General features: G+C 39.7%; 1 protein-coding gene across 2 annotated transcripts in view; it reads left to right on the top strand.

Annotated features, from left to right (window-relative positions):
* Positions 1-21,269, top strand: part of FBXL7 (F-box and leucine rich repeat protein 7) — a 167,029-nt gene that overhangs the window by 85,752 nt on the left and 60,008 nt on the right. Inside the window, exon 1 of one of the 2 annotated variants that reach the window (XM_090137076.1) lies at positions 12,940-14,421. The exons of the other annotated variant lie outside the window; for it this stretch is intronic. The gene's annotated coding sequence lies outside the window, so the exon portion shown is untranslated. Of the gene's footprint in view, positions 1-12,939; positions 14,422-21,269 lie in introns of those variants that run through there. 2 annotated transcript variants of the gene reach the window in all.

Below are 21,269 nucleotides of genomic sequence, written 5' to 3'. Positions count from 1 at the left end.
TCTTGTTCAAAGACAAGCTTATAGGCTGTTAGAATTTCACGTAAGGAAGAAGTCTACTCTTCTGCAAGTGTCAAGCATTTTTCCTATCTGTCCATTTAAAGGAAATAGATATTTTTCTTAATTCTGTTGGAATACCAGATGGTTTTCCTCTTATTAGTGAGAGCTAGCGAACTTGTCCTTGAGATGTACTTTTTTGCTGCAGACTTCTCTAAGCATGGCATGAGAACATTCTTGAACTAGAGGAAAATTACAATAGATTTTTAAAAATGAATAATTAGCTGTCTTATTTGGGCTTTTGTTTTCAGCTTTTTTTCTGAACAAATGGCTTGCAATATAAAGACAAGAACTCCAGATGTTAAGGACTTGAGTTCCCAGTACACTGGGGAAATTAGGATGACTGATCAAGAAACTGATGAAAGTAAGGGCTTTTTTGTAGCACTGTAAGAAAGAGATGAATTCTTGTCATACATAATGCAATTACTTGATTAATAAAAGAAGCCTTTCTTAAATTTTGAATATGTTCTCTGTCTTGTAATTTGGTGAATCCTTTCCTTAGCATCAGCAGTGAGCATACTTCATACTGGCAGGGCAGTTGTCACTCTTTTACATTTCTTGGGAAGACAGGAGTAGCTGTTGCTTCTGGGAGAAAGTCTTGCAGTCATTCGAGTGGGGGAGTTCACAGAAGAACTCCCAAAGTCTGTATTTCAGAATACATAAGACAGATTTCAGAGGGGAGAGTAGGAGGGGGCAGAGATCAGTTATAGTTCGGAGAATAATCTGTCCCCGATAGCATGGTATTGACTGATTGTGTGTCAAATTATGCTGTGTGCTTAAGAGAATTATAGGGAAAAGGTAGGGTAGGATGAAGGTGGAGGATAAACTTTTGATGTCAAGGCAACACTTGGCAACTGCTCACTGTATTTAATGTTTTATTTCCTTCACGACCTATTGTTGTCTGCTTTGGATCTCAGTTCCAGCTCCTAGACCTTGGAACTTGCAAGATCAGATTAAACAGCTATTATATTGTTTAAAGGTTAAGTAGTGAGGTGTTCCGTATAGCTTTCTAGCAAGATTTTCAACCAAAACCCAACTTGATAGGCTTGAACAAAAACCCTGGTTTCACTCCTGCTGTTGCAATAAAACTTTCAGATTTCTATTTCAAGGCTAAAAATCTCTGACTTGTTCTACGTACTCCTTGTTAATGTCAAGAGTTGTTTAATAAATTCTGTCTTTATCTTGTTGATTTCTGGAAATCAATACATTCCTTTTAAAAAAGTTACAGAGTGGGGACTATTTATCTTAGCATATATTACATCCAAGGTAGTAATTTAAGTTTAATTCATCTTCATTGAACCTGGAAAAAGTGTTGCATTGCACTTTGTTTATTCCAGGGAAGTTGCAAAGTTCCATTGCTTCAACGACTCAGAGCAGAACTTGGGCAGCAGCAGTTGCTGACACTGTTTAAATGCAGATTCCTTCAATCTCCACCAACTCTTCTGACACATTTCAAGAGAAGCTGGTCAACAATTTAGAGCATAAGAAGTTAGTAAACACAAATTCTCATGACAAGTATCACATTTTGGGTTTGAGGAGTGATTTTCACCAAGTGTTAGTGTCTTCAGTATTTTCTGTAAGCAGAGAGAGGAATGTTGGAAGAGTCATTTAAAAAATAAATAAATAAATGAAGGAAAATGTTATTACCAGGATCAGTCGCCAGGACTGAAAATACCAAGGTGTGTTGGGAAATGCCTGGTGTTGTGGCCACGAATAAGTCTTACAGCAGGCTTTGGCTGCTCTAGGCTATTCCTGACCTCACACCAATACATTCAGTGTAATAGACATCTGAAGTAATGAAGCATTAGTCTCCTCCTCTCCTCTCACTCCCTTAATTTTTAATTTGGCTTTGTACTTCTGAACTGCGTTACTTATTTATTAGTTTGTTTTCCTCATGTGGCCCTTCCTGTCACATGAGGCTTTGTGGTAAGGGGATGTTGCAATTGAATTAATCTTGGATGTACTTTTTTTTCAGCCAAGGCATCTGTGGCATTCCTTTACTAGCAGGCAGTGTATTTTGATGGATTTGCAATAGCTTGAGGATCTGAAGTGATGGGAATCCTGTTGCTGCTTCATTCATTTGCCATGGGCTAAAATGGTGGGCTGGATGCTAGGACCCAAAGGCCTGGGGTTACTGGGATGTAGGCTTTTTCTTCTAATGAACTGAATTTCTTTTCAGTATCAAAAAATAGGCATACCTAAATTAAGTGTAGCTTCCCTCCAGTGGTAACTGCTCCACAGAATGAACAAGATAGATGTTTTCCCTTGGCAAAGCACCATGTGAAGCACACCTGTTTTCAGTCTCATCTGGTACTCCCCAGTTAGGGACATTGGCACCTGGTATTTTTGTGTCTTGCTGCTGTTCTCAGTGGCCATCATCAGAGTGTGGACATCCAGCTCTCTGCTGTGTGGGTGTTAGGAAGAAGAGTGGCTTTTCTTCTGCTATGCAAAACAAATCCTGATTAAAGAGCTAAGCTGTGTAACCTGATTAAGGAGCAGCACACATTCTGGGTGCACTGACATTCACAGCTCCTCCAGTTTGAATGTTGTCCTGTGCCAGAGATCTTCCTTCTGAGATGTTGCTAAATGCACTGACTGTCAAACTAAATGGTTGCAGAGAGGAGTCACAAGAAGGTCATATCTTGTGTTACAGAGAGTGTGGTCTGACTGAGAGCGTATCAGGGCCACCAGTGTAGGTACTTGGGGCCCACAGTAATTTTGTGTGGAAAAGAGCACAAAAACTCTGCTTCAGTCAAAAGCCATCGCTGTGGAATCCCAGCTGATCACAGGGTCGCTTGGCAGCATCAGTATGGTGCTGGTTTGCTGTGTGCTGTTAAACTGTTAAGGCTGTACAGTTTCTCGTTGTTGGTAAGAGCTTTTTTTTTTCCTTTTGTTTTCTCATGGTGCACCTCTTGTTTTTATAGCTCTATAATGGAGAGGTACTGTGTCTTCTAGTCTGTTTCCATAGAAACATCCAATTAGAGTAATTTGAAGAGATTGAGACAGCTGCCAAAACTCCTAAAGAGAAAGGAGGAAGGGGAGGGAAAAAGGGGGAAGATTGGGCTGGCAAAATGTAAGCAACACTGCCTGCCTTTTGCCAGCTAACACTCGTCTGTACACTCATATCTGACTGTACATCTTGCACCCATTTGGTTTGAGCTACATCTGTAATGCATTTTAAAAGTATAATTGAGTCTGGTGCTCAGCATATGTGATGGTAATGCTTGGAATGTGAGAATGTTTTGTTGTTGCATTGCTTCTTTCATATGTTTTTTATAAGGCAGTGGCTGAGGCATTGAGAATGAAAGCAGAATGGAGAAGAATTGAGGCATCTTCATTTTGCCAAGGCCTCATGCATTTACACAAGTTAAAAAGGACTTTCTGTTCTTGCTTTAACGCAGAACAAGGTAGCCTTGGTACCTGTGATCCTATGAATCTCAAACTGTTTGTAAATAAAAGAGTAAATCATATTCCACTGAGTCTGTTTTTGTAAGTTGAACAATTTGGTGATCTGCCTGTCTTGGCTAGCCAAAGTCTGTCAACAATTAAACCCTAATAGAAAAGGAGAATGGAAGCAAAGCAAAGATTGGGTATTTTTCCTGTAGGCACAAAATCAAATGTTTGTACATTAAAAAAAAATTTCCCTACCACAGGCTGCATCTCCATATTTAGACCTGAAGCTTTGCTCCTGCCTTTCACATTGTAAGACTGTGAAAATTTAAATCTGTCATGGGACGTTAGGATCTGCTGTACACACAGAGATCTGAACTTCTCTGTGATCACAACTTGCATACATCATTCCCAGGCTGGTACTCTTTAAGAACTTTCTGTACTAAATATCATCTAGACCGTCCAGAAGACCTTTGATTCCTTCCTAACTGTAGCTTTGCCTTCCAAGATTAAACCTTCTCAAGAAACCAACCACACAAAAAACCCAAACTCTAAAGCCCTTCCTCAAAACCCCACTTCTTTCAGAGAGGATGCTTTGACACAGAAGCGTGTTAGAAATGTGTTCTGCTTTGGGGAAGGTAATTGCAAAAGCCAGCTTATATTTTTAGTTGATTCCTGCTCAGATCTTCAGAAGGACAGCCAGGATGGGCAGTCTGGCAGTCAGCCAGCCTCCTCTTTAGGCTTCAGTGGCTTCGGGTGTATTCCTATTTCCTGATGCAAGGGTCCCAGCCAAAACAGCAAGTGAAGTTGCTAACAATGAATTCCCCAAACTTTGTTGTCTGCCCTTCGTGAATGATTGCATGGTCACATTGTAAACGTGTGGTTTGCATTCCTGCTGTGCTGGGTGCCTGCTCAGTGATGGAGGTGTTGTATTTGTATCATGCAGGTTAGTAGATGGTTAATGTGGCATCCTTAGCTGTACAAGTAGGGGAGAGCTTTGTGACCTTTATGTTGGAGTGTCTGAGCCAAGTTGTGTCTTCTGGGATGCTTCCCCATCCTACATCTAAACTGTCATGAGAATGAGATGATTCAGGCAACATTTGCAAAACCTTTGAAGCTTTTAAATAAAAATTGTCTCTCACTGTTCAGAGAGTACTGATGCTCATGAGGGAGAAAGGCTTGGGGGAGGGGTGGAGGGAGGCAGTGGCTTTGTGGCTCTCGGTATTCTTGTTGACTTAGTACATGTTAAAGGTCATTTTTCAGGAATTTATTTTGCTAGCTGGTAGAGAATCAGGATGATTCTTGCCATAAGGTAGAGTGGGCAGAGGAATGCAGAATTCTCAGTGGACAAATGACTGTGTTATGTTTGTTTCCTTAGAGCAAAAGGGACACTGAGTTGCCTATGAGCATCACCCTTCCATGGCATCTTGAGGCATTAGGATGCCCTGCAGAGCAACTGCCACAGCGCTGCCTTATATATGCTGTCGCTCATCTGACCATGCCGTCAACTTGTCATGTTCATCAGTATTTGAGAGTTGATGGATACATCACAACTGATAAGGCTGCAGTGTTTTGAAATTTCAAGAAATGCTTTGTGTGCGGCTGAAACTTCGCAGCCGCTTTTATTATGCGAAACAAAAGCAGTACAGTGTGACATCCAAATTTCAGCTAATTGAATTGGAATCTTATCAGAATTTCCAGTGACGGCATTCTGCCAACTAGGTATGTGCTATATGTAATCTCACGGGGATCTATGAGCTTTTCAATGTAGTATCGCTAGAAGGCAAGTAGATTGCGTAGCTGTTTGTAACCTTCATTTGAGTTGAATATTAGGCAGTTTGTGATGGTGTTTTATTGCCTTATTGCTGCAGAAAAGATGGAGATGGGTCTTTTTTTTTTTTTTATCCTTCTGTGTAGGTCTTCAAACAGATTTTGCTACAGAACAGACTTTCTCAACGTTGTTTTGGTGGGATGAACAATAAAACAATTTGTAAGCAAACAACCATCCCTTCAAAAACAACCCCCCTAAAACAAAGAAACAATAAAAAAAGAAACTTCATTCATAAACATCTGCAAGAAACATGGAGTGAATTGACAAACTTGGTCCTCTCTTAAAGGAGACTGACAGTATCATGGTTAGCACCACATGTTTATATAAATGTGGATGTGCATGCATCTAGGCCCCTTATTAGCCAGCAACTCTGATTAATACTGAGCACTTGAGTGAAGTGTTGACTAGTGTGTGTAGTTAATTAGATGTAAGTATCTAATGGACCACTGTTGACAGTTGCTTCCCATTAAATGGTTATCTCTGTTAAAGAGACATGTTGCTGCAGTTTTCTTTCAACACCAGACTTAGAGTATGTGCATTAAAGCTCAGTTTGTTGATTAAATTTCAGGTGAGCTTTGCAAAATGCTGCCCCATTGGAGAGAATTTAAAGGTATAAAAATCTTCTAGCTGGTTCCAATGATAGTTACAGCTGAAGCCAATTTTATTTTTCTGAGACTGAAGTCACAGAATCATAGAATCATAGAATGGCCTGGGTTGAAAAGGACCACAATGATCATCTAGTTTCAACCCCCTTGCTATGTGTGGGGTCATCTATCACCAGACCAGGCTGCCCAGAACCACATCCAGCCTGCCTTGAATGCCTCCAGGGATGAGGCATCCACAGCTTCCTTGGGCATATGTATGCATTTAGATATCCGTACATTTATTATGGGCAATCAGTGTAGCTTGGCCTTAGAAAACCTTTTACTTTACAGAGAGCTTTTTTTTTGTGGTGCTCTTAAAGTACTTGTAAAGTAAATTTACAAGCAAAAATATAATTTCAGGTCTTGATGCTGCACCTGCAGTGAAAATGTGAAATATTTTCTTGTCGCTCAACCAGCTAAAACTTGCAAAAACACGTCTGCCACAGGAAACAACCAATTAAATCATAAAAAAGCAAGGTACCTGTTATGAATAGACCTTTCTGTAAATGCTACTGTTCTGTTTGTATGACATGTGTTCTTCATACCTCGTAGTCATTTTTCTGCTTGTAGATCTTTGAATTTTCACACGTGTACTACTTAAGCCATATCACATAAGCTGCCTGCTTCCTGCTGCTTCTTTTTATCAACAAGAATTGTGCCGATGTCAGTCTTCCAAATTTGCTTTCTCCCTTCCTGGTATTCTGATTAACTATGGCTCTACTGGTGTTTTTATTATTATTATTATTACTATTATTATTATTATTATTATTATTTTGGTTGGTTAGTTTTTTTTTTTTTTTTTTTTTTTTTTTTTTTTTTTTTTCCAGCATTTATTACTGCTGTTTTCATAATGGAAAGTTTACAGTCTAAAATCAATTGCTAGATGATTTTATTTGGTAGCAGTGATTTTCTGCAAACTTCCCATGCAATGTTGTGAGGCCTCAGAAAACCACTGTATTGTACTCATTAACTCTTTCTCTGCCTGTATGGCTGCAGCATTTTTTTATGGGTTCTTTGTTATGAAATAAGTGTTCTTTTTTATGACATGGGACTGTATGTATTTTTTTAGAAATATGTTTAAGCAAAAAGACTCCTTTATGTATTACCTTCTGCTAATGATTTTTTTTAGTCTTCAGTTTTCAGTGGAACCAAGGTTAGGTGTAGCACTAAAGACAAGTGAAGAAAGTAGCAGGAGCTAGAATCCGAGTTCCAACTTTGAACTCCTTTTCAGCATCTGGTTTTAGGATTTGATCCCAGTGAAATTTCATGATGTTCTGCTTTCCAAGACTGGCTTTCAAATACAGTTTACGGTGGTTTTCCTCTACTCCCATTGACAGGACTGAGAATGTTGTAGGCCTTCTCTGAATCCTGAATGGTATGAGTAAATAAACACTAAATGGGATTTCTAGGACAGGAGACTTAACCTTCTTGCAGCCATGTTTACACAGTGTATGCAGCTGACTTGTCTCTACGATGACACCTCATCTGGCATGTGCCCACTGTTTGCTTACTGTACAAAGAGGAAGAAATAGTGAAATGTGTCATAATTAATGTCTTTTAAGTATAGGATGCAAGTCCTATACACCAACAATAAAGCCAGAAACATAATAGTGAAAAGCATGAAATTCAAAACGGTCCGGAATGGCTTTTTGAAGGGAAGCCTGTGGATTGCCTGTTCTTGAAATCCGTTCTTTGTCCTCAAAACATTTTTCACAGGTGCTGGAAAAGACATTGGGCTTATTTGATGAGTGACGGTTGTTATTTAAAAAAGTCACGTGTTAGAAGAGCAGGCGCCACTAAACAAGAGGACTTGACAGTTCCATCTGTAATGTTTTTGCTGGCAGGGTGAATCAGATATCGTTCCAAGGTCTGTACAACGCATGCTGCAAACCTCTAACACTGGAAAGAACTTCAGAGTTTAATGTGTTCTGGCTTCGTGTTACATAAACAGGGGTCCCCATGGTCCTATATTGATTGGGCTTGTGTTCCACCACTGTTTTTGCGGGTATATGCTAGCCCATAAAATCACATTTTTGTTTTTTCCTGCCAACTCTCTTCTATTACTTTGTCTATTAGGCTGCAGTGGTGAGTGCTACAGCTGGTGTGCCGAGGGATCCAGCACAGAGCAGTCAGACCACTAAATCTGTGGCTGATGAGCTTGGGAGAAACCCCTTGCAATTTGATAGTACAATTAAATGTATGTCATGAATTGTCAGAATTACTTTATGCTATTTTGAGAATGACTGCATATCCCTTGGTATCGGCACAAACCAATATCGCAAATACTACAAATACTTTGCAGCATATATCTAGCAGTGTAACCTAATAAAAGGACTACTGTTTGTAACCCAGAGGTAGTCAGACAGGGAGAAGAAGACCCCAAAGAGAAGGATCACATTTAACATACTCCAGTTATTACATTTGTCTTCTCCTTTACTGTTCAACTCTTGGTTTCTTGTAAAACTTGTTGTTGTCCATGCACCTGAGCATGAACCGTGGAATAACAGTGAAATCAGGAAGCTTTGCTGACTTTCTTCAGTGGCTGTCTTTTGACTGTACAGCTGGACATACTCTGAAGATTTTATATTTCTTTCTTTAGCAAGCAGCAGTTAATTTGACTTAATCCTTCTTCAAAGACTGTGGCTTCCCTTGTCATCTCACGCAATTACACAGTGTGTTTAAAGTAGGTATGTGTGGCACCTCTGTGGTTAAGGACTCTGCAAACTGATATCTGTAGACTCAGCGTTCAGTATGCTGCTTCCTGTCACTTACAGCTGTAGAAGAACAATACGAAAGCTGTGCCTAGCTTTGCACTGGTTTGCAATGCCTTGTTGGTGTGTATAGTGCATTTTCTGTCCCATTTCCCTTTGGAGTTCTTCAGTGGTAGAGCTTCCAGTGCTGTGCAGTGCCTTAGCTATGCTTGCAGGCGGTTCCACTAGCTTGTGCTCAGCTGTGCTGGATGGTGAGGATCAAGCTGTGCTTGCTATAGCAGGGTTAAAATTTAGTAGAGACTGAAAGGTTGAGGAAAAAATGTCTTTTTATTAAACTTTTTTGACTGTCACCAGCATTCATGTGAGCAAAGTACTGCTAGCTCTTATTTCACTGCCAAAGAGTGGATGGATGACAATAGGCTTATTTTTCTTAGGTAATGAAGTCATCCTCTCGCCTTCAGCTGTTGTGATATATAAGATGTTATGACTAGCATTCTGATTTCTCAGCAGACTTCCTTGTGCCAGTGTCATTAGGACTTTATCCCAAAATAATCAATTCTCTGCCTTCTCTATGTAAATGAGAAAAACGCACCAGCTGGCAAATAATTTTTTTTCCTATCTGCAACTTCTGTCCTTGCAATCCCTTTCATGTGCTTTGTTTCCACAAAGCTGCCTTTTTCTACATGGAGGTAACAATTACCTGACAGAATTGGCCAAAATTCAGTGTGCTATTTTGTCACAATGAGCAAGGATCTACTAATGTGTGAAAGTGATAGGAACAGCATGTCTTAGTGCTGTGAACCATCTCGGAAAATCAAGCATTCAGTGTACGTCTATTCTCTTTTGAAGAAGAGGAATTTTGTTTACTTTGGTGTGGAGATTGTGCAACCATGCTAAAGTGGAATGAGGCCTATCTAAAATAGAACCAAGAAAATGTTACTGGAGGGTAAGAGTTACGGGGCCTTTGGGTAAAACGGTTTCTTACACAAGAAGTAGAAACCTAAATATTGGAGCCGTTAAAAATTCAACCAGAGACAGTGTTTCCAGCATATATTTGTACCCTAGTCTCCAAACAGTATGATCTTATAATAAAGTCTTTCAGTCAGTGACTGTCATGAGTTTCAAGACAGCAAATAGCTGAGAGGCCAAGAACAAGTGCAAATCCAGTTCTATTCTTTGAATTTGAAAATTGCTTTTATTTTGCATTTGTTATTCGTGTGTGTGTACCTATAAATGAGTTTTATAAAATTAGTCTGCATAAATTTGAACTGCAAAGTTAATTCATTCAGAGTGGACTGATAGGGGAAGGAAGATATGCAAATGTTTCTTTGAACATTTTATTGCATTTAGTATTTCACGGAATCACAGAATGGCTTAGGTTAGAATGGACCTTAAAGCCCATCCAGTTGCAACAGTCTGCCATGGGCTGAATTGCCAAATACCAGCACAGGCTGCCCAGAGCCCCATCCAGCCTGGCCTTGAGTGCTTCCAGGGATGGGCACCCACAGCTTCTATGAGCAGCCTGTGTCTGTGCCCCACCACTCTCTGAGTAAAGAATTTCTTTCTAACATCTAGCCTAAATCTCCCCTCTTTAAGTTTTAGGCCACTCCCTCTTGACCCTACTATTTATATAAAGATGCTGTTTTCTCTCCCATTACTTTTCATGCCAAGGGCTGCATGACAAAAAACATTACTCTAAGGAAAAAGTCACGACAGTATTATTTGAGGGTAAGGATGTTCCAGTGTTGTGAGTTCATCTTCTGGTGAAATAAACAGAATCCCCACTACCATTGCTCCGGGTCATAAATTTCTTCCTGTGTCATTAGAGGGGACACAAACTCTGTAAAGATCAAGTAACTTCTGCCAAGTTAGCTTTCAGTCAGATAAGGCAGTGGTTTCTTTTATGTTTCTTACTGCGTCATTTATTTTCATAGGATCTGAAAGTGGCCAACATACTAGGGCACTGTTGTAGAGGGTACAAATGATAGGGTGTTACCCCCAGACAATTTTTTACTTTGTATGGTAAAGGTGGGGAGGGAAAACAAAAATATGCACAGTAGAACTTCCATTGCATACAGTTTTTCAACTTTTCCAAGGATCCTGTGTCTCGGTTGTAGATTTCCTTGTAACAGCTCCTGCTGCTTCCTCCCCTTATCTTGCCAGATCTTGCACATGCTTGCCTGGCGACTCTGAGCAACACAGTGCTCCACATGAAACACATGGTGTAAAAACCTGGACATGTTCATTCCCGGCTTTCTATTTCTTTCTTTTCCAACTTTAAGCTTCCATTACTATGGATAATAAAAACTATCTTTAATCTCTCTTCCATCTCTCTTCCATTCCTTCCCCCCTCCCTTTTTTTTTTCTTTCTTTTTTTTTTTGAGGTCTGCCTGTAGCCTTCCTCTCCTAGTATGATGGCTGAAGCACAAGAGTTCAAAGAGTAATCAGTCTGAGATTTAGTGGTATTTATTACAGAATTGTACTGAATTTAGAACGTCTTTTCTCCCTTGCACACAATGTACTTGGATCACAAGCATCTGAGCTGTCACGTTACAATTACAGCAGTGCAAGTGGAAGCAAATCTTTTGCTTTCATAGTGTATTTGGGCTTGTTGCTGGCTATTTGATCTTTGTGACTCTGCTGAGCACTACCATGTCACCGTGTGCAAAGCAGACTGTGACTGAAATGAGCATCTCTTCACCTAGAAGAAAGATATGCTTCTTAGCAAAGCTTGTAATTGTGGTGTACTTCACCACTAAGCTCAGTGTTTAGTTTACTTTTGCAAAGTGAACGCAAAGGACTTCTAGCAGCACTTTGTGGCCCTACTATTACATTTGGTCCTTTAGTTTCAAAAGTGAAAAGTTCTCTAAGGTGGAGACCTTCTAGTGTGAGCATGTCCAACCTGCAGCTTGGCACAACTCATACTGTGGCCCTCCTCCTACCCTGGCCCAGGTTTCACTCCTATGCATCATCAGCAGCCAAACATTGGTGTGCTGATAACACTGTCTCAGCTGAAACCAGGACAAGGGGAGAGTGCTGTGCTGTGCTGTGCTGATTCTACCTCTCACACCCACCACACACGCTCAGTCAAATGGAGACCTGAGTGTATTACACGTTACATGTGCTTGGTGAGTAAAACACAGCAAGTGTAGATAATAATAAATTCAACCTACTTAGTGGCATCTCAGAAGAAAACAAAACTTTGAAAGAGGAAGGAAGAGAGTTCAGTGAAAAATGGACAGATGAGTACTTTTTTGTTGAGACAAATTTGTAAGGAAATTGTGTCAGTTTTCAAAGGTTACACTTTGAAAAGACACTATATGCAAAAAAAAGTATGCTTTTCGTGCTTCGACAGTAGATGAAAGTACTGATGCTGCGGATATTGCTCATTGTGCCATTTTTATTAGAGGTATTGATAACAAATGTGATGTCACTGAAGAAATGGCTTTGTTGGTGCCGTTAAAAGACACAACTAAATCTATGAAGCAGTAAAAATTACACTGAAGAGATTTTATTTAACTTCTGTCAGCATATCTGGTATAGCTACTGATGATGCCCTGGCCACAGTTGATAAAAATGAAGGATCTATAAAACTAATAGAAGACAATGCAATTGCCACGAGCAATTCACATTTGATGAAGTATTACTTTTTTGTATAGCAAGAAAATCTATGTGTGAAAGCTTTAAAAATTGGTAATGTTATGTAAATCATCATCAAAGCTGTGTATTTCATAAAGCCCAGGGGATTGAATCATGGCCAGTTCCAGGAGTTCGTTGTAAGTGTGGATGCTGATTATGGGGGCATCATTTACTTTTCTGAGAGAAAATGGCTAAGTCAGGGTAAGATGCTAAAAAGATGTTATGATTTGCAGAATGTAATCAAGTCACTTATGGAATCAAAAGGAAAATTTGTGATAGGACATGAGTTATTGGTGGCATTGACCACTCATTTAAATGAGTTGAACGTGTCTTCAAGGTGAAAATCAGCTTATCTGTGCCACATTTCAAGCCATAACAGCATTCAGAATGAAAGTAATTATGGCAATATCAAGTTACAGCAAATAATTTTATGCATTTTGATACACTGACAAAACACAGTCCTGTGAACAGCAAAATATATGCAGCCATGCTTTCTGATTTGGTAAAGGGATTTGAGAACCAGTTTCAAGAGTTCCAAAAAAATCATCTGTTTTTTTTTGTATACTTGTTACTCTGTTTTCAATTGTCATAATTACCTGTGAATTTTCAAATGGAATGTATAGAGTTTCAATCCAAGTTCAAAGAAAAATCTAATTGTGTCTTACCTGGCTTCTATAAAGACCTCTCTTACCAGAGAAAGATATCCCTCACTTCATGGGGATGGCCTTATTCATGTCATTGCTTTTTGGCAGTATGCACATATGTGAACAATTATTGTCAAGAATGAAACACAGGAAGAGTAAAATTTCATCAAAAATCTCTGACAAACACCTCACAAACTCACTAAGACTTGCAACCAGTGCAGCTGAACTAGACATTGATGCATTAGTTTCACAAAAACAAGGTCAATATCCTGCTAGTTTTTTGTTTTTGTTGCTCTATTATTTTTTTTTTTTATGTTTTAAATACAAAAAAAAGTAAGTTTTGTTACTTATATACGTGAACTGTATTATGTATTTTATATGTGGCCCTTTTCGTCACTTAAAATGGCTAGAGGAAACCAGAAGGCTGGATGCCTATGCTCTAGTTCTTCCCTGATATTTTTTTTCACAAAATGGGACAACTTGACCTTGTGAGTAAACAACAGAAATATCCATAGCTGCTTGAAGGATGTTGACTTGCTGAAAACAGTATGAATGCCCAACCTGTTACCATATTTACCAACATTCTATCTGGCAGTATGACTCTGTGAAGCCATTGTACCCTGAAGTTCAGCAGAGAGCAGATGCAGCTGTCAGACGGCTGAAAGTCAGCACTGTGACTGCTGCTGCACACCCAGAAGGCTCTGATTAGATCCTAACTGGGAGAAAACACTTCAAGAAAAGTCTGTCTGTCTTTGGAGTATTACTTCTGCCTTGGCTCATGCAGTAATTTGGTTCTGTGGGTACCCTCTGCAGTGATGAGGTGCACTGTAAGCTGAGCCTGCCTCAGGGGTGCCGGGGGGGCTGGGGCTGGCAGCTTAGGGAGGAAACCACTCAGTGTTTCAGAGCCTTCCTCAAATTCAAGGACATAAAGTTATGATAATTATTAAAAACACACGCGTCAAGCAATCTGGCTTTAGGTCAACCTTCTCATTTCTCCTAAGAATATTTACAGTCAGAATAATTAATCATTTAGGCAGTCAGAACTGACAGCTGTTGCTTGATGGAGGAAATCACACAAGGAAAGAAAAACTGGCAAGAGGTTGTGGGAATACTGAAGTGGCCTTCTGCATTGTTCAGAGTGACAATTTTGTTCATTGTTTGCTTCGGACCCTCCTTTATCTCCGGGCTAGTCAGCTGGTTAGCTTTGTGCCTGCAGGGGTTCAGAAAGGTTGGGACACAGCGCTGTGCGATGATCACACAATTGTGCGCGGCGCTCGGCTCCTGTATCCTTGCCATAGAACAAAAGGGCTATTGTTTCCAGCCTAATAATAAAGCAGGAAAATAATCACGAAGGTCTTTCCTCCAGATAGAAGGTTGGCTGAGCTGCGAGCCAGAGGGAGCGACGAAGAGTTTATCTTCTGGAAATGACTTCTCCAGTTTGCGTTTCCATTTCACTGTCTTTTACAGATGTCAAGAGAAGGTGCTTTGTAATACAACTGGAAAGTCAGGTAGGGTTGATTTCTGACTGTGAGCTGATGATACAGGTAATCTAGCACTGGAAACTTTTTTTTTTTTTTTTTTAAGGCTTGGTTACAGTTCAGTTTTTAGAATCATTAAATCCTAGTTGGAGAAGCAACCGGTCCTTTGTGTGTGCATTTCCCTGTTAGATTGCTGAGGCTGTTAGTAGCAGCATACCCCAGTAAGAAATTACTGAGGGACTTGCCAAAGTATAACCAGTAGTATCTATTTGTCTCTTATGGGAGCCAACGTTCTGCTGAAGTAAACTAGGATATGGAGCCACTTCTAGGAAAATCCACTCTTGAAAGGTACTGATGTAGCAAAACACCTCATGTGAAATTAATTGTTTATGGGTTAGCACAGTTCTGAAAACAGTGGCCGGAGCCCACTTTTTTACTTGATGTCAGACTTCTCCTTCCCCCATCTGATTCAAGCTTGAGCAGTACAACATGTGGAGGTATCATCTGTGGTAATTTCTAGGGTCACCTCCAGGCTATGGTACTTTTAGGAGAAATGCAGAAATTATCGTCCTACATTTGGCCTCTGCCATTGCCAGTGAGACTTCTTCGTGTATCTTATTCTGTAGTAGTTTTGTGGAGTGCTGACCCTGTGCTTGTTTTAGCAAAGTGCACATCTGTGCATTGTGCTTCCATGGATTTGCTTGATTCCAACATCAGTTTGCACACATTTAAGGTGGTCACCATGAAATATCTATACTGTAATTTCTTGTACAAGCAAATGTACGTCCAGTTAAGACAAGCCATGGTCATTTTAGTGATATACACAGGGGAGAGATGAGATACACAGAGGGAGATGAGAAAGATCCACAGTGTGCAAAGTCAAAAGAGATCCCAAACAAGTTAGAACAATGGAGTAACTGGTAGTGGTCACTTCCTTTCCTGCTTTTTTTTTTCATCTTTTCAGTTTTTTTTCATCCAGCTTGCAAGTTTTGGTCCTTTACTGCTTGAGTCTCTGTTTTATTTCAAGGATGGCAATGTTTGGTGCACCAGTGCACTGAGATGCGTGTGTGATAGGCAGCCGTGCTTTGGGGATGTTGGGTGGAAGCTAATATAACACATGCAAATACTTTCAAATAATTCTCAATGGACATTTCCTACATCTGAGTTCCATGAGAAGGGGAGCTTTGGTGATTAGTATTTTGTTTTATTTTATTGGGTTTTTTTTTTGACAGCTGACTACTCTGAACAATGTAATTGGAAAGGATAGTTGCTTGGATTTTTTTACAGTGCTTTATGGCAAAGATTTTGCTTTCAATTCTGTTAGACTGACAAAGGCAGGATGCTAATATTTCTTCTTGAATAATTCTCTCATTTTCTTGGGTGTGGGCTAGCAAACCTTGCCTGCAGTGATGTTGTCATCGTGATCTTTTGCACTTTTGCTTCTAAAAGAGACTTTGTCTTTAATGTGCTCTTCTGCCAGTGTGCATTTAACATGGTTTGGCTGACTAAAGAAGGCACCTGTCTTTCTGCTTTGCATGTTTTACTGGACAAGTTCTAGTGCTTTCACCTGAACTTTGGTATAGCCATGGGCAGGTACAGAATGGTATTTTGTTCTCCTTACACTGAACTCAAACATTTTCACTTTTCATCACATCTGAGTTTTTGATCCTTACTAATTGACCACACTAAAACAAGAAGACCATTACTTACGCTAAGAGTCCATTGCTTGTAAAACAATAATCAAAGCAAGCCAGAAACTTGAACTGCTAGATTTCAAACTTCCTTTTCAATATTCTATGGGTATTTCCATGGAAATGTCTTCTCCAGTTTTGGGTTGTTTGGACCGGGTTGTGAGAAACCATAGCATTTTCTTTCTGTTGTTCACACGGTAACTATTTTGAAAAATGACTGTGTGATTAAAGGCTCTGGAGCTGAATGCTAATGGCTGAAACCTCATGGTTTCACTGTAAGCACATAACAAAGCGTATTTATTGATGCATAGTTTCAGATAGCTAGAAAGGCAGTTGTTTCACAGTGAAAAAGTGAAGCAAGCAGCTGAACAAAAACCCTGCTGTCATTTGGCAATGCAATCATGAGCAAAACCTGCAGTTATGTTAGAGACCACTAATGTTTGGTATGTTGATGGCAAACCGTTCATTTTATTTGTGATGGCAGATCCCCAAGTGTCTGAACGCTGCAGCACACAGCAACAGATGCAGCCAAAATTCACAAACACACACTTCTGCCTTAAAGCACTTTCTTATTATATATGGGCAGTTTAGGATAGGGGCTGTTTGGTTTATGACTTTTTTTGTCCTGTCATATTCCCTTCCGAGCTCAGTTTATAATTCCCTTGACTTTTGTGTACAAATAACAGACGCTGAAGCCTCTGTATTGTTTTGCTCTTAATCAAGTACTGTTGTTTTTATTTTGGGGCCAAGATTGTTATTTTTAAGCATTTTCCCAGTATTTCTGCTCTTTTGGAAAGTTTTTAAGAGCCATTAGTGACCTCTGATAGCAGCAGGTCTGTAAAATTCTGACAGTGATTTTTTTTTCTTTTGGCATTTCTAAGGTAGCCAGAACCTTGTGGGTGACACAGAGCATGCTGGAAGTTTACAAGTGTCAAAACTGAAATCCTGTTATTATCTTCTTCCTTGGGTGACAGAAAATTAATTATGTTAAAAAAAAAAAAGAGAATTTGTTGGTAGTTTTATTTCTTAGGCTATAAACAACAAAGCCCCCGGTTTTGGTTAACTTAGTTAAATGTGGAAGTAGTGGGGTGGTTTTGTCTCTCCTTGCACTTGAAATGAACTCTGTACAAGGGAATGAGTACAAGCATCAGTCTGGTCTCTGATCCTAACCTGAAACTGGGCTTAAGAAAAGAAAATCCCTGTTTCTCCAAACTGGTTTTATGGGATCTGGGCTTCAGTCAAGCTCAGAGAAATTAAGTGGTTAGTACAGTTTTTTCACCTTAACCATACAAAGTTGTGCTTTTTCACATTGCTGTGATTCTTAACTCAAACAAAAGTAGGCATTTCTGGCTCATGCTTCTGTGTTGTAATTCAGGTCAGAAAGCAGCAAAACTCTGGGAGTGGCAAGCCTATAGAGACAAATGCTGCCAAGTTCCTCACAGCCTTGATATGAGCTGCATGTGTATGCTGGTGATAGAGATGAGTACAAGCTGTCCTGGGATGCTCAGAGGAGAGGTGGGAGGTGCTGCTCTGAGCATGCAACACTTTGTAGCTGCAAGATTCTTTTTTCATGACTTTTTCTATGGAAAATTCTGAGCTAAGAGAGGAGGGAAGACAAACATAATCAGAAATCTATGCTATAGGAAGGGAGCAAAACAGCCTTACTGTCAATAACCATATGTTGAAGATCATGGAAAGTAGTTGCATGATGAATTCCATTCTTAGGTGCTTCTCTGAAGTTATATTTAATCCATTTCTTGACAGCCATCTTTTCAATCTAGTGTTTCTCAGTATGTTGTGTAGAGTAACATCTTTGTACAAAGATGTTTGTCTATTTACTGAAGCACCTTACACCATCTCACAGCCATATAGCTCCATTGCTATGGTCCCAGTTAGTTTTCTCCATCTTGCTTCACTGAGTCTTGGCTTAAATAAGGGCATAACTTCACTGAGAGCAGAGCCTGTGTTCATCTATGGCAACGAGAAGACATGCCATAAAGTAACAGAAATGCCTGGATTGGGAGATGGGTATGGCTGGATAGCTTAGAGGACAGAGTAGACATTCAGTAAAGGAATGTTTCTAATTGCTTATTTTGTTGAGTGAGATCAGAAGAAAAGCTCATTCAAAAAAGAGAATCTTCTTATTGAAAAGGTATACTTTGATTTTTCTAGTTATTTAGTCTTGTTTTTGTTTTGTTTTGTTTGGAAGACTGAAACTACTGCTGATAATCATTAGTGACTTTTGAAAGAGTTGGTCCTCCAAAAGGCTCTGAAAACTGATGGACTAAATTTACAGCACTTCAAGGCTACTGTGCAGTAGCTGGTGCTGAGCATGGAAATGCTCACCAAATGAGCAAGCTTCCAACAGCCAAGATTTACAGCACTAACTCGGATAGCAGAAGCTAGTGGTCAGCCTTATCTTTCATCAGGATGGAACTGTTGCCATATAACAGATTCTTTTCCAACACTGTTTTGTTGTATAACACAGGATTGGCAAAGCATCAGACAAAATGGTTCTTCTGTTCTCCCTGGACTGTTGTCCTTTCTCTCTAATCTTCCTCAGAGCCTGCTACAGAATCTCTCCCCTCTTCTGCCTCTTCTGTCCCTTCTTTCTTGAAGACTAAACAAACCAAACCATGAAAACCCCTAACTACAGGCCCACCATGTCTGAAAACTTTGTGGGCGAGGTCTTATGCTAAGGCTGCATTCCCTGAGATGGAACCACTTCTGAAAACACACATGGGTTAGTCACCCATTTTTTTGTGACTATCTGATCTTAGCAATAGAAGTGTGTATTTTATGTGGCTATAATTTGCTCCAGTGCATACAGTTGTGTAGAAAAGCTGTGTATAGTTTTTCACTACTGGTGCTGGATGTGCCCCTTCCATTCCTAAAAATACTTTCCCCACCTTTCATGGATTCAGAAAACACTTTCACCTCCTTGGCGCTCACTACTGCTGCAGCTCCTAATCCCGTTGTATGAAGGAATAGAAATGGATGCAAGATGACCCTTAGTGGGAAGAAAACATTAATTAACAGCTCTGAGCAGTTCTCATTGAGGAATAACTTTCTTCACTCCATGGAAACAGCATTTCTCACAAAGTTCATTATATATGCAGACGTTAAATTCTTTAAATGGCCCAAGTCTGTGAGATGCTCAATGCTGTGAACTGCTATGGGAATCACAAGGAGTTTCAGCATGTGCTTCTTGCTTGCAGGGGGCATTAAGAATCCCAGTAGGTTAGGAAAGGAGGTGCTGGTGTATTTATTAAGTTAGTTTACAGTGTTCTTGTAATCACTGTATGTTAAATGCAAGTTTTGAGCAAACTACGAGATGAACTAATCTCTCCCTAATTAGAAATCTGTCTTGTGAAGGAGGAAGGAAAAGGGCTGTTCTACTGATTGAATAACACTAAGATATGCTGTTAGCATAACTAATTATAAAACCCAGTAGTTAACTCTTGCAGATCATAGAAGTGAGGGTAAGGCCATGGAAGCAACTGGGAGACTTTTTACAGATACTGTATTTTTCTGTGAGAGCAGAAATATGGTCATAACTCTTTCCTGGCTATATGAAGAGCTTGCTAAATTGTGTTAGCTCAGTGTACAGTAAATGAGTTTATCAATATGTTATATTAGTAGCAGCTGCTAGCAAGTAGAATGGAAGTGAATGGATCTATAAAACGTGTGCTTGAATCTGTGGCTTTAAAATACACTGCAGATTTTAATTTCCTCTCTTCCTGTTTTTTCTAGGGATTTTTTTAAATTATACATGCATGTACGAATATTTAAAATAAACATTACTTGCATACATATTGTATATGTTTAAGTGCGCATGCTTTCAAAATTCAGTAGGACTTGTCAGTAATGCACTGTGGAACCTGAGAGGGGAGAGAGCAGATGGCTTGCACCGAAATGCCTTCTCCCTTCTGGATAAACTTAACAATGCAAGATTTAGATACAAGTTACAGTGCTTGATCCTGGAGTTTAGCTCAAAGGCATGGCCATATCTAAATCCAAGCACTGCTATTCAGCAGGTGTGTGCCTGTGCTGCTGAACTAGGCTCTCATTTTTTCATTTAGTTTAGTCACTTGAAATTTAATAAGGGAATAGAAGGCACTTAGGTTGCCTAATATTTTCAGAGGTGGATGTCAAAAGCACTATTCTGTCTGTTGACGCAGAGAATGTTTCTGAGGAAGGATGTTTTTTCTTTGGAAAACGCTGACTAGTCGGTATCCAAACTTTATAACAGGAATGCATGCATCTGCAGAAGCAGAGGTGCCATCTGGTTTTGAAATAGCCAGGAGTTCAGTTTCTAAGAGTATTTACCTGAGACATAGGGGACATGAACTCAAATCTGACCTCTCCCTGAGTAAGGCAAATCCCAGTCTTCAGGCAGACATCTTTGGAGGGACCTATTTCCATCTAGTGAGAAGTCAATATTCAGTTGCTTAGATAGCTTGTTGAGTGGAAAAGGTTATACACCCGCTTCTGTCATCTAAAGAAAAAAATTGAAACAATTGTTTTACAAGTGATTTTCACTTTGGGAAAATTCTCTCTCAGGTTAAGACGCTGTTTGTAAAGAACTATAATTGTACTTTGGTTTCAATTTAGTTTACCACCTCAAAGAAGAAGAGTGGTATTGGCAGTTGTGCCCCATTTGAGGATGTGCTCTCATCTCAGCTGTCTTTTACACTCTTTGAGGTTGTGCTGTTACTTAATTTGACAGCAGTGATATTTTGCTGGTCTACTGTATTAAATATGTTTGTTTGTTTGTTTGTTTAATTTTGTATAGTGGATAAAAAAACTAAGGCATGCCAAACAAAGGAGGTCTAACTGCTTGGGGCCAACATGCCCTTTTCCAACAGCAGATAAATGACTTGGGTGTCAAAAATGGGTTTGCTTATAATACTGCAAGTCTTTTCCATATCTCTGAACTGTCTCACTGTGAATGAACTTTAAGTGTATTTGGTTAAGTGTTAGACAAAGCTAATGATAACAGTAAGAAAATAGCAGCTTTGGTGGAGGCTGCATACTGACTGCATCTTAAACCTTCCTGACACTTGTAGCTTAGAGTTGCATAAATGGCTTCACTTCTGCCACAGCTACCCGATCCATTTCCATGTTATTTGTCGAGCAGTTGCCTGCTGCTCATAACTGGAGTAACAGCTGTAACACTGCAGAGCA

Source organism: Phasianus colchicus, chromosome 3 (genome assembly GCF_987193195.1).
Source record: "Phasianus colchicus chromosome 3, bPhaCol1.hap1.1, whole genome shotgun sequence".
Taxonomy (NCBI): domain Eukaryota; kingdom Metazoa; phylum Chordata; class Aves; order Galliformes; family Phasianidae; genus Phasianus; species Phasianus colchicus.
The sequence above is the reverse complement of the archived record's forward strand: the minus strand, read 5'-3'. Positions and strand labels throughout refer to the sequence as shown.